The sequence below is a fragment of the Haliotis cracherodii genome, unplaced genomic scaffold (assembly GCF_022045235.1).
Source record: "Haliotis cracherodii isolate W230 unplaced genomic scaffold, xgHalCrac1.p SCAF_11, whole genome shotgun sequence".
Classification (NCBI taxonomy): Eukaryota; Metazoa; Mollusca; class Gastropoda; order Lepetellida; family Haliotidae; genus Haliotis; species Haliotis cracherodii.
This window is the reverse complement of record NW_027266266.1, coordinates 29,102,166-29,115,556: the sequence shown is the minus strand read 5'-3', so window position 1 is coordinate 29,115,556 and position 13,391 is coordinate 29,102,166.

Sequence of the window (13,391 nt, the reverse complement as noted above, 5' to 3'; positions counted from 1 at the left end):
CTTGCTGTCTATTTACTTACCACCTTTCCCTGTTCATCAGGTTGCAAATGTTTTCTAAACCATGAAGCAGCGTTTACATGGTTCAGTATTGTTCATGTAGCAGTGTTTACATGGTTCAGTATTGTTCATGTAGCAGTGTTTACATGGTTCAGTGTTCTTCATGTAGCAGTGTTTACATAGTTCAGTGTGGTCACGTAGCTGTGTTTACATGGTTCAATGTTCTTCATGTAGCAGTGTTTACATGGTTCAGTATTGTTCATGTAGCAGTGTTTACATGGTTCAGTGTTCTTCATGTAGCAGTGTTTACATGGTTCAGTGTTCTTCATGTGGCAGTGTTTACATAGTTCAGTGTTCTTCATGTAGCAGTGTTTACATGGTTCAAGTATTGTTCATGTAGCAGCGTTTACATAGTTCAGTGTTCTTCATGTAGCAGTGTTTACATGGTTCAGTATTGTTCATGTAGCAGTGTTTACATAGTTCAGTGTGGTCACGCAGCAGCGTTTACGTGGTTCAGTGTTCTTCATGTAGCAGTGTTTACTTAGTTCAGTGTGGTCACATAGCAACGTTTACATGGTTCAGTGTTCTTCATGTAGCAGTGTTTACTTAGTTCAGTGTGGTCACATAGCAACGTTTACATAGTTCAGTGTTCTTCATGTAGCAGTGTTTACATGGTTCAAGTCTTGTTCATGTAGCAGCGTTTACATAGTTCAGTGTTCTTCATGTAGCAGTGTTTACATGGTTCAGTATTGTTCATGTAGCAGTGTTTACATAGTTCAGTGTGGTCACGTAGCAGCGTTTACGTGGTTCAGTGTTCTTCATGTAGCAGTGTTTACTTAGTTCAGTGTGGTCACATAGCAACGTTTACATGGTTCAGTGTTCTTCATGTGGCAGTGTTTACATAGTTCAGTGTTCTTCATGTAGCAGTGTTTACATGGTTCAGTGTGGTCACGTAGCTGTGTTTACATGGTTCAGTGTTCTTCATGTAGCTGTGTTTACATGGTTCAGTGTGGTCACCTAGCTGTGTTTATATGGTTCGGTGTTCTTCACGTAGCAGTGTTTACTGACCATGCTTGACCGTCAGCTACATACTGAGCTGCAGTCTACACTGACTGCATATTGTGCTACAGCCTACACCGACTGTGCACAGAGCTACAGCCTGCACCAGCTGTACCTTGAGCTAGAGCTTTGTCCATAACCTGCATATTGAGTTACAGCCTACATATTGAGCTGCAGCCTACACTGACTGTACATTGAGCTATAGCCTACACCAGTTGTACATTAAGCTACAGCCTACACCGGCTATACACAGAGCTACAACCCACATCCGTTGTAAAATGAGCTACAACCCACATCCGTTGTAAAATGAGCTACATCCCACATCCGCGGTACACTGAGCTACAACCCACATCAGCTGTACACTGAGCTACAGCCCACATCCGCGGTACACTGAGCTACAGCCCACATCAGCTGTACACTGAGCTACAACCCACATCAGCTGTACACTGAGCTACAACCCACATCCGCGGTACGCGGTAGCTGATGTGCACTGGGCTACAGCCCACATCCGCTGCGCACTGAGCTACAGCCCACATCCGCGGTACAATGAGCTACATCCCACATCCGCGGTACACTGAGCTACAGCCCACATCCGCTGTGCAATGAGCTACAGCCCATATCCTCTCTATGATATCACTGCCCCGTGAGGACCTGGGATAGAATGTGTCCCCAGCATTCCATTGCTGTCCGAATTTGGCAACCCGTTTGCTGTGGGATGGGCCCCAACCACGGCGGAGGAAGGGATTCTGGTGGTTGAGGGCACTGGAGCCAGGAGCCGGTGTTCCATTTTCCCAACACACCACTTTGACCCTAATTTCATCTAGACGGATGGTAGAGTGGGCCCAGTTATGTCAATCGCCTTGTCGCGCCATGTCCTGTGCATGGTCACCCTTTATTTTGAATATATTCCACACAGTACTTACGGTATATTACCATTCTGAAAATATTACAACTTTACCTAGTGTCCTATGCTACAAAGCGGTGGCTCATGGGCCAATCTGGCATTATTGACCTCCAGGTTCTAATTGCCTTCAGATAGCTGTATAGGGCAGAACCAACCTTATCTGTTTGACATTCTTATCTGACTGACTGACTGAGTATGGTTTTACGCCGCTTTTAGCAATATTCCAGCAATATCACGGCGGGGGACACCAGAAATGGGTTTCACACATTGTCGGGAATCGAACCCGGGACTTCGGCGTGACGAGCGAACGCTTTAACCTGTAGGCTACCCGACCGCCCCCATTCAGATCTACCAGTGTTGGTATTGCTTAAGTATAGCACCCCTATAATCCCAGTGTTTGTAGTCTGTTTCCATTGCAAAACTGTACATCAATGACAGCACATGGGGATTAGTTACGACACATGGACATCAATGACTGCACTTGGAGATTAGTTACCACACATGGACATCAATGACTGCACTTGGAGATTAGTTACTACACATGGACATCAATGACTCCACTTGGAGATTAGTTAATACACATGGACATCAATGACTGCACTTGGAGATTAGTTACCACACATGGACATCAATGACTGCACTTGGAGATTAGTTACTACACATGGACATCAATGACTGTACTTGGAGATTAGTTACCACACATGGACATCAATGACTGCACTTGGAGATTAGTTACCACACATGGACATCAATGACTGCACTTGGAGATTAGTTACTACATACGGGCATCAATGACTGCACTTGGAGATTAGTTGCCACACATGGACATCAATGACTGTACTTGGAGATTAGTTACCACACATGGACATCAATGACTGCACTTGGAGATTAGTTACCACACATGGACATCAATGACTGCACTTGGAGATTAGTTACTACACATGGACATCAATGACTCCACTTGGAGATTAGTTACCACACATGGACATCAATGACTGCACTTGGAGATTAGTTACCACACATGGACATCAATGACAGCACTTGGAGATTAGTTACTACACATGGACATCAATGACTGCACTTGGAGATTAGTTACTACACATGGACATCAATGACTGCACTTGGAGATTAGTTACCACACATGGACATCAATGACAGCACTTGGAGATTAGTTACTACACATGGACATCAATGACTGCACTTGGAGATTAGTTACTACAAATGGACATCAATGACTGCACTTGGAGATTAGTTACCACACATGGACATCAATGACTGCACTTGGAGATTAGTTGCTACACATGGACATCAATGACTGCACTTGGAGATTAGTTACCACACATGGACATCAATGACTGCACTTGGAGATTAGTTACTACACATGGACATCAATGACTGCACTTGGAGATTAGTTACCACACATGGACATCAATGACTGCACTTGGAGATTAGTTACTACACATGGACATCAATATCTGCACTTGGAGATTAGTTACTACACACATGGCCATCAATGACTGCACTTGGAGATTAGTTACCACACATGGACATCAATGACTGCACTTGGAGATTAGTTACTACACATGGACATCAATGACTGCACTTGGAGATTAGTTACTACACATGGACATCAATGACTGCACTTGGAGATTAGATACTACACATGGACATCAAATCTGTAGCCTGTTTTGAGACAGTGGTGGTGTCCGCATCAAGTTGGTTATGCGTTAGGTGAATCCGTGCTGTATGTCACGTATGAGTCAACACCCTGGAGGGCACAACACACACAATACAATATTAATCAAAACGATTGGACTACTAAAAGATAAATCATCTTCCGACTCCAGTGCACAGCTAACATTCTCGGTAAGAGGGACACAACTCTTGAACGCTTCAAGCATACAGTTGAGTTGAAGCGGGCCGAAGTCGCCACCCCGGGAGTTAACACTGTAAGGGGCCTACCCAGGTAACGTCGGGCTGGACGGGTGGAGGGGGGAGAGGAGATGGGAGTTTAACTAAGAAAAATTGTAATATAAACATAAATTCAGGCTCGAGTTTTAAATTTTAAAAATCAAGTTTTGTCGCTGTAGCTGAAACGAATATCTAATCTTGATTCATCCCACACCCCTGACTTTTCACAGGCCATGCTTCATTGTTTGTGGTAAAACATTGTTTACTTGCTTGCTGTCTAACACTTGCTGTCTATTTACTTACCACCTTTCCCTGTTCATCAGGTTGCAAATGTTTTCTAAACCATGAAGCAGCGTTTACATGGTTCAGTATTGTTCATGTAGCAGTGTTTACATGGTTCAGTATTGTTCATGTAGCAGTGTTTACATGGTTCAGTGTTCTTCATGTAGCAGTGTTTACATAGTTCAGTGTGGTCACGTAGCTGTGTTTACATGGTTCAGTGTTCTTCATGTAGCAGTGTTTACATGGTTCAGTATTGTTCATGTAGCAGTGTTTACATGGTTCAGTGTTCTTCATGTAGCAGTGTTTACATGGTTCAGTGTTCTTCATGTGGCAGTGTTTACATGGTTCAGTATTGTTCATGTAGCAGTGTTTACTTAGTTCAGTGTGGTCACATAGCAACGTTTACATGGTTCAGTGTTCTTCATGTAGCAGTGTTTACATAGTTCAGTGTTCTTCATGTAGCAGTGTTTACATAGTTCAGTGTTCTTCATGTAGCAGTGTTTACATGGTTCAGTGTTCTTCATGTAGCAGTGTTTACATAGTTCAGTGTTCTTCATGTAGCAGTGTTTACATAGTTCAGTGTTCTTCATGTGGCAGTGTTTACATAGTTCAGTGTTCTTCATGTAGCAGTGTTTACATAGTTCAGTGTTCTTCATGTAGCAGTGTTTACATGGTTCAGTATTGTTCATGTAGCAGTGTTTACTTAGTTCAGTGTGGTCACATAGCAACGTTTACATGGTTCAGTGTTCTTCATGTAGCAGTGTTTACATAGTTCAGTGTTCTTCATGTAGCAGTGTTTACATAGTTCAGTGTTCTTCATGTAGCAGTGTTTACATGGTTCAGTGTTCTTTATGTAGCAGTGTTTACATAGTTCAGTGTTCTTCATGTAGCAGTGTTTACATGGTTCAGTGTTCTTCATGTAGCAGTGTTTACATAGTTCAGTGTGGTCACATAGCAACGTTTACATGGTTCAGTGTTCTTCATGTAGCAGTGTTTACATAGTTCAGTGTTCTTCATGTGGCAGTGTTTACATAGTTCAGTGTTCTTCATGTAGCAGTGTTTACTTAGTTCAGTGTGGTCACATAGCAACGTTTACATGGTTCAGTGTTCTTCATGTGGCAGTGTTTACATAGTTCAGTGTTCTTCATGTAGCAGTGTTTACATAGTTCAGTGTGGTCACGTAGCTGTGTTTACATGGTTCAGTGTTCTTCATGTAGCTGTGTTTACATGGTTCAGTGTGGTCACCTAGCTGTGTTTATATGGTTCAGTGTTCTTCACGTAGCAGTGTTTACTGACCATGCTTGACCGTCAGCTACATACTGAGATGCAGTCTACACTGACTGCATATTGTGCTACAGCCTACACCGACTGTGCACAGAGCTACAGCCTGCACCAGCTGTACCTTGAGCTAGAGCTTTGTCCATAACCTGCATATTGAGTTACAGCCTACATATTGAGCTGCAGCCTACACTGACTGTACATTGAGCTATAGCCTACACCAGTTGTACATTAAGCTACAGCCTACACCGGCTATACACAGAGCTACAACCCACATCCGTTGTAAAATGAGCTACAACCCACATCCGCTGTGCACTGAGCTACAGCCCACATCCGCGGTACACTGAGCTACAACCCACATCAGCTGTACACTGAGCTACAGCCCACATCCGCGGTACACTGAGCTACAGCCCACATCAGCTGTACACTGAGCTACAACCCACATCAGCTGTACACTGAGCTACAACCCAAATCCGCGGTACGCGGTAGCTGATGTGCACTGGGCTACAGCCCACATCCGCTGCGCACTGAGCAACAGCCCACATCCGCGGTACAATGAGCTACATCCCACATCCGCTGTGCACTGAGCTACAGCCCACATCCGCGGTACACTGAGCTACAACCCACATCAGCTGTACACTGAGCTACAGCCCACATCCGCGGTACACTGAGCTACAGCCCACATCAGCTGTACACTGAGCTACAACCCACATCAGCTGTACACTGAGCTACAACCCACATCCGCGGTACGCGGTAGCTGATGTGCACTGGGCTACAGCCCACATCCGCTGCGCACTGAGCAACAGCCCACATCCGCGGTACAATGAGCTACATCCCACATCCGCGGTACACTGAGCTACAGCCCACATCCGCTGTGCACTGAGCTACAGCCCACATCCGCTGTGCACTGAGCTACAGCCCACATCAGCTGTACACTGAGCTACAGCCCACATCAGCTGTACACTGAGCTACAGCCCACATCAGCTGTAACTGACCTACAGCCTACACCGAGTGTACAACGAGCTACACTGAGCTACAACCCACATCAGCTTACAATGAGCTACAGCCCACACCAGCTGTACAATGAGCTACAGCCCACATCCGCTGTGCACTGAGCTACAGCCCACATCAGCAATACACGGAGCTACAGCCCACATCAGCTGTTCATTGAGCTACCAACTTTTGACCATAATGCGTCCACTTTAGCGAAGACGCTCTGTACTGAAACTCTCTGCTTACACTCTAGGCTGGCACTATTTTGATACTCTGTGCTGGCTGGCTGTTATGACAGTATGCCAACACTGGCGCTCTACGAAGCCACTATGTTGGCACTCAGTGATGACACACTGCTGGCACTCTATGAAGCCATTATGTTGGCACTCTATGATGGCACTGTGTTGGCTCTCTATGATGGCACTATGCTGGCGCTCTGTGATGCAACTATGATGGCACTATGCTGGCGCTCTATGAAGCCACTATGTTGGCACTCTATGATGGCACTATGCTGGCGATCTATGATGCCACAATGTTGGCACTCTATGATGGCACTATGTTGGCGATCTATGATGCCACTAGGTTGGCTCTCTATGATGGCACTATGCTGGCGCTGTATGATGCCACTATGTTGGCTCTCTATGATGGCACTATGCTGGCGCTGTATGATGCCACTATGTTGGCTCTCTATGATGGCACTATGCTGACTCTCTATGATGCCACTATGTTGGCACTCTATGATGCCACTATGCTGGCGATCTATGATGCCGCTATGTTGGCACTCTATGATGCCACTATGCTGGCGATCTATGATGCCACTATGTTGGCTCTCTATGATATCACTGCCCCGTGAGGACCTGGGATAGAATGTGTCCCCAGCATTCCATTGCTGTCCGAATTTGGCAACCGTTTGCTGTGGGATGGGCCCCAACCACGGCGGAGGAAGGGATTCTGGTGGTTGAGGGCACTGGAGCCAGGAGCCGGTGTTCCATTTTCCCAACACACCACTTTGACCCTAATTTCATCTAGACGGATGGTAGAGTGGGCCCAGTTATGTCAATCGCCTTGTCGCGCCATGTCCTGTGCATGGTCACCCTTTATTTTGAATATATTCCACACAGTACTTACGGTATATTACCACATTCTGAAAATATTACAACTTTACCTAGTGTCCTATGCCACAAAGCGGTGGCTCATGGGCCAATCTGGCATTATTGACCTCCAGGTTCTAATTGCCTTCAGATAGCTGTATAGGGCAGAACCAACCTTATCTGTTTGACATTCTTATCTGACTGACTGACTGAGTATGGTTTTACGCCGCTTTTAGCAATATTCCAGCAATATCACGGCGGGGGACACCAGAAATGGGTTTCACACATTGTCGGGAATCGAACCCGGGACTTCGGCGTGACGAGCGAACGCTTTAACCTGTAGGCTACCCGACCGCCCCCATTCAGATCTACCAGTGTTGGTATTGCTTAAGTATAGCACCCCTATAATCCCAGTGTTTGTAGTCTGTTTCCATTGCAAAACTGTACATCAATGACAGCACATGGGGATTAGTTACGACACATGGACATCAATGACTGCACTTGGAGATTAGTTACCACACATGGACATCAACGACTGCACTTGGAGATTAGTTACTACACATGGACATCAATGACTCCACTTGGAGATTAGTTAATACACATGGACATCAATGACTGCACTTGGAGATTAGTTACCACACATGGACATCAATGACTGCACTTGGAGATTAGTTACTACACATGGACATCAATGACTGTACTTGGAGATTAGTTACTACACATGGACATCAATGACTGCACTTGGAGATTAGTTACCACACATGGACATCAATGACTGCACTTGGGGATTAGTTACTACATACGGGCATCAATGACTGCACTTGGAGATTAGTTACCACACATGGACATCAATGACTGCACTTGGAGATTAGTTACTACACATGGACATCAATGACTGCACTTGGAGATTAGTTACCACACATGGACATCAACGACTGCACTTGGAGATTAGTTACTACACATGGACATCAATGACACCACTTGCAGATTAGTTACCACACATGGACATCAATGACTGCACTTGGAGATTAGTTACCACACATGGACATCAATGACAGCACTTGGAGATTAGTTACTACACATGGACATCAATGACTGCACTTGGAGATTAGTTACTACACTTGGACATCAATGACTGCACTTGGAGATTAGTTACCACACATGGACATCAATGACTGCACTTGGAGATTAGTTGCTACACATGGACATCAATGACTGCATTTGGAGATTAGTTACCACACATGGACATCAATGACTGCACTTGGAGATTAGTTACTACACATGGACATCAATATCTGCACTTGGAGATTAGTTACCACACATGGACATCAATGACTGCATTTGGAGATTAGTTACCACACATGGACATCAATATCTGCACTTGGAGATTAGTTACCACACATGGACATCAATGACTGCACTTGGAGATTAGTTACCACACATGGACATCAATGACTGCACTTGGAGATTAGTTAATACACATGGACATCAATGACTGCACTTGGAGATTAGTTACTACACATGGACATCAATGACTCCACTTGGAGATTAGATACTACACATGGACATCAATGGCTCCACATGGGGATTAGATACTACACATGGACATCAATGGCTCCACTTGGAGATTAGATACTACACATGGACATCAATGGCTCCACATGGGGATTAGATACTACACATGGACATCAATGACTGCACTTGGAGATTAGATACTACACATGGACATCAATGACTGCACTTGGAGATTAGATACTACACATGGACATCAATGGCTCCACAAGGGGATTAGATACTACACATGGACATCAATGGCTCCACTTGGAGATTAGATACTACACATGGACATCAATGACTGCATCAATGGCAGAAAAGAGTATCAGCATAGTGGCATCATAGAGCGTCTGCACAGTGACACCATAGAGCGTCATCAAAGAGGGTCTACATAGTGGCACCATAGAACGTCATCAAAGAGGGTCTGCATAGTGACACCATAGAGCGTCATCAAAGAGCCCCTGCATAGTGACACCATAGAGCGTCATCAAAGAGTGTCTGCATAGTGACAGCATAGAGCGTCATCAAAGAGTGTCTGCATAGTGACACCTTAGAACATCGTCAAAAAGTGTCTGCATATAGACACCATAGAGCGTCATCAAAGTAGCGTCTGCATAGGGACTTCTTAGAGCGTCATCAAAGAGCGTCTGCATAGTGACACCAAAGAGCGTCATCAAAGAGCGTCTGCATATAGACAGCATAGAGCGTCATCAAAGAGCGTCTGCATATAGACAGCATAGAGCGTCATCAAAGAGTGTCTGCATAGTGACTTCATACAGCGTCATCAAAGAGCGTCTGCATATAGACAGCATAGAGCGTCATCAAAGAGTGTCTGCATAGTGACTTCATAGAGCGTCATCAAAGAGAGTCTGGATAGTGACACCATAGAGCGTCATCAAAGAGTGTCTGCATATAGACAGCATAGAGCAACATCAAAGAGAATCTACATGGTGACACCTTAGAGCGTCATCAAAGAGTGTCTGCATAGTGATACCATAGAGCGTCATCAAAGAGTGTCTGCATAGTGACACCTTAGAACATCGTCAAAAAGTGTCTGCATATAGACACCATAGAGCGTCATCAAAGTAGCGTCTGCATAGGGACTTCTTAGAGCGTCATCAAAGAGCGTCTGCATAGTGACACCAAAGAGAGTCTGCAACCATAGAGCGTCATCATGATCAGGGCCTCGGTCTGTAAACTCAATGTTTACTGGCCATGCTTCACCGTTTGTCATGTAGCAATGTTTACTGGTAATGTCTAGCTGTCGTTAGTTAGCAATGTTCACTGGCCATGCCTAGCTGTCGTCATGTTGCAATGTTTACTGGCCATGCCTAGCTGTCGTCATGTAGCAATGTTTACTGGCCATGCCTAGCTGTCGTCATGTTGCAATGTTTAATGGCCATGCCTAGCTGTCTTGTAGCAATGTTTACTGGTCATGCCTAGCTGTCGTCATGTAAAAATCTTTACTGGTCATGCCTAGCTGTCGTCATGTAGCAATGTTTTCTGGCCATGTCTAGCTGTCGTCATGTAGCAATGTTTACTGGCCATGCCGAGCTGTCGTCATGTAGCAATGTTTACTGGCCATGCCTAGCTGTCGTCATGTAGAAATGTTGGTCACACAGCAGTGTTTACTGGTCATGCACCATAGTTCGTCACACAGCAATGTTTACTAGCAATGCACCACAGTTCGTCACTCAGCAATGTTTACTGGCCATGAACCATAGTTCGCCATGTAGCAATACTTACTAGTCATGCGCCATAGTTCGTCAAGCAGCAGTGTTAACTGGCCATAGTTGCTCACACGGCAGTGTTTACTGGTCATGCACCATAGTTCGTCACACAGCAGTGTTTACTAGCCTTGCACCATAGTTGCTCACACAGCAATGTTTACTGGTCATGCACCATAGTTGCTCACACAGCAGTGTTTACTGGTCATGCACCATAGTTGCTCACACAGCAATGTTTACTGGTCATGCACCATAGTTCGTCACACAGCAGTGTTTACTAGCCATGCACCATAGTTGCTCACACAGCGATGTTTACTAGCCATGCACCATAGTTGCTCACACAGCAATGTTTACTAGCCATGCACCATAGTTGCTCACACAGCAATGATTAACTAGCCATGCACCATAGTTGCTCACACAGCAATGTTTACTGGCCATGTGCCATGGTTCCTCACACAGCAATATTTACTGGCCATGCACCTCAGTTCTTCATGCTGCAGTGTTTACTAGCCATGCACCATAGCTCATAATGTAGCAGTGTTTTCTGGACATGCATCATAGTTCGTCATGCAGCTTTGTTTACTGGCCATGTGCCATAGTTCGTCATGCAGCTTTGTTTACTGGCCATGCACCATAGTTCGCCATGTAGCAATGTTTACTGACCATGTGCCATAGTTCGCCATGTAGCAATGTTTACTGACCATGTGCCATAGTTCGCCATGTAGCAATGTTTACTGGCCATGTGCCATAGTTCGCCATGTAGCAATGTTTACTGACCATGTGCCATAGTTCGCCATGTAGCAATGTTTACTGACCATGTGCCATAGTTCGCCATGTAGCAATGTTTACTGGCCATGTGCCATAGTTCGCCATGTAGCAATGTTTACTGGCCATATGCCATAGTTCGCCATGTAGCAATGTTTACTGGCCATGTGCCATAGTTCGCCATGTAGCAATGCTTACTGGCCATGTGCCATAGTTCGTCATGTAGCAATGCTTACTGGCCATGTGCCATAGTTCGCCATGTAGCAATGCTTACTGGCCATGTGCCATAGTTCGTCATGTAGCAATGTTTACTGACCATGTGCCATAGTTCGCCATGTAGCAATGTTTACTGGCCATGTGCCATAGTTCGCCATGTAGCAATGTTTACTGACCATGTGCCATAGTTCGCCATGTAGCAATGTTTACTGGCCATGTGCCATAGTTCGCCATGTAGCAATGTTTACTGGCCATGTGCCATAGTTCGCCATGTAGCAATGCTTACTGGCCATGTGCCATAGTTCGCCATGTAGCAATGTTTACTGGCCATGTGCCATAGTTCGCCATGTAGCAATGTTTACTGACCATGTGCCATAGTTCGCCATGTAGCAATGTTTACTGGCCATGTGCCATAGTTCGCCATGTAGCAATGTTTACTGGCCATGTGCCATAGTTCGCCATGTAGCAATGCTTACTGGCCATGTGCCATAGTTCGCCATGTAGCAATGTTTACTGGCCATGTGCCATAGTTCGCCATGTAGCAATGCTTACTGGCCATGTGCCATAGTTCGTCATGTAGCAATGCTTACTGGCCATGTGCCATAGTTCGCCATGTAGCAATGCTTACTGGCCATGTGCCATAGTTCGCCATGTAGCAATGCTTACTGGCCATGCACCATAGTTCGTCATGTAGCAATGCTTACTGGCCATGTGCCATAGTTCGCCATGTAGCAATGCTTACTGGCCATGTGCCATAGTTCGCCATGTAGCAATGTTTACTGGCCATGTGCCATAGTTCGCCATGTAGCAATGTTTACTGGCCATGTGCCATAGTTCGCCATGTAGCAATGTTTACTGGCCATGTGCCATAGTTCGTCATGTAGCAATGCTTACTGGCCATGTGCCATAGTTCGCCATGTAGCAATGCTTACTGACCATGTGCCACAGTTCGTCATGCAGCAGTGTTTACTGCCCATGTGCCATAGTTCACCATGTAGCAATGTTTACTGCCTATGTGCCATAGTTCGCCATGTAGCAATGTTTACTGACCATGTGCCATAGTTCGCCATGTAGCAATGCTTACTGGCCATGTGCCATAGTTCGCCATGTAGCAATGTTTACTGCCCATGTGCCATAGTTCGCCATGTAGCAATGTTTACTGACCATGTGCCATAGTTCGCCATGTAGCAATGTTTACTGCCTATGTGCCATAGTTCGCCATGTAGCAATGTTTACTGACCATGTGCCACAGTTCGTCATGTAGCAATGTTTACTGACCATGTGCCATAGTTCGCCATGTAGCAATGTTTACTGACCATGTGCCATAGTTCGCCATGTAGCAATGTTTACTGACCATGTGCCATAGTTCACCATGTAGCAATGTTTACTGCCTATGTGCCATAGTTCGCCATGTAGCAATGTTTACTGACCATGTGCCACAGTTCGTCATGCAGCAGTGTTTACTGCCCATGTGCCATAGTTCGTCATGCAGAAGAGTTTACTGGCCATGCACCTCAGTTCGTCATGTAGCAATGTTTACTGGCCATGTGCCATAGTTCGCCATGTAGCAATGTTTACTGCCCATGTGCCATAGTTCGTCATGCAGCAGTGTTT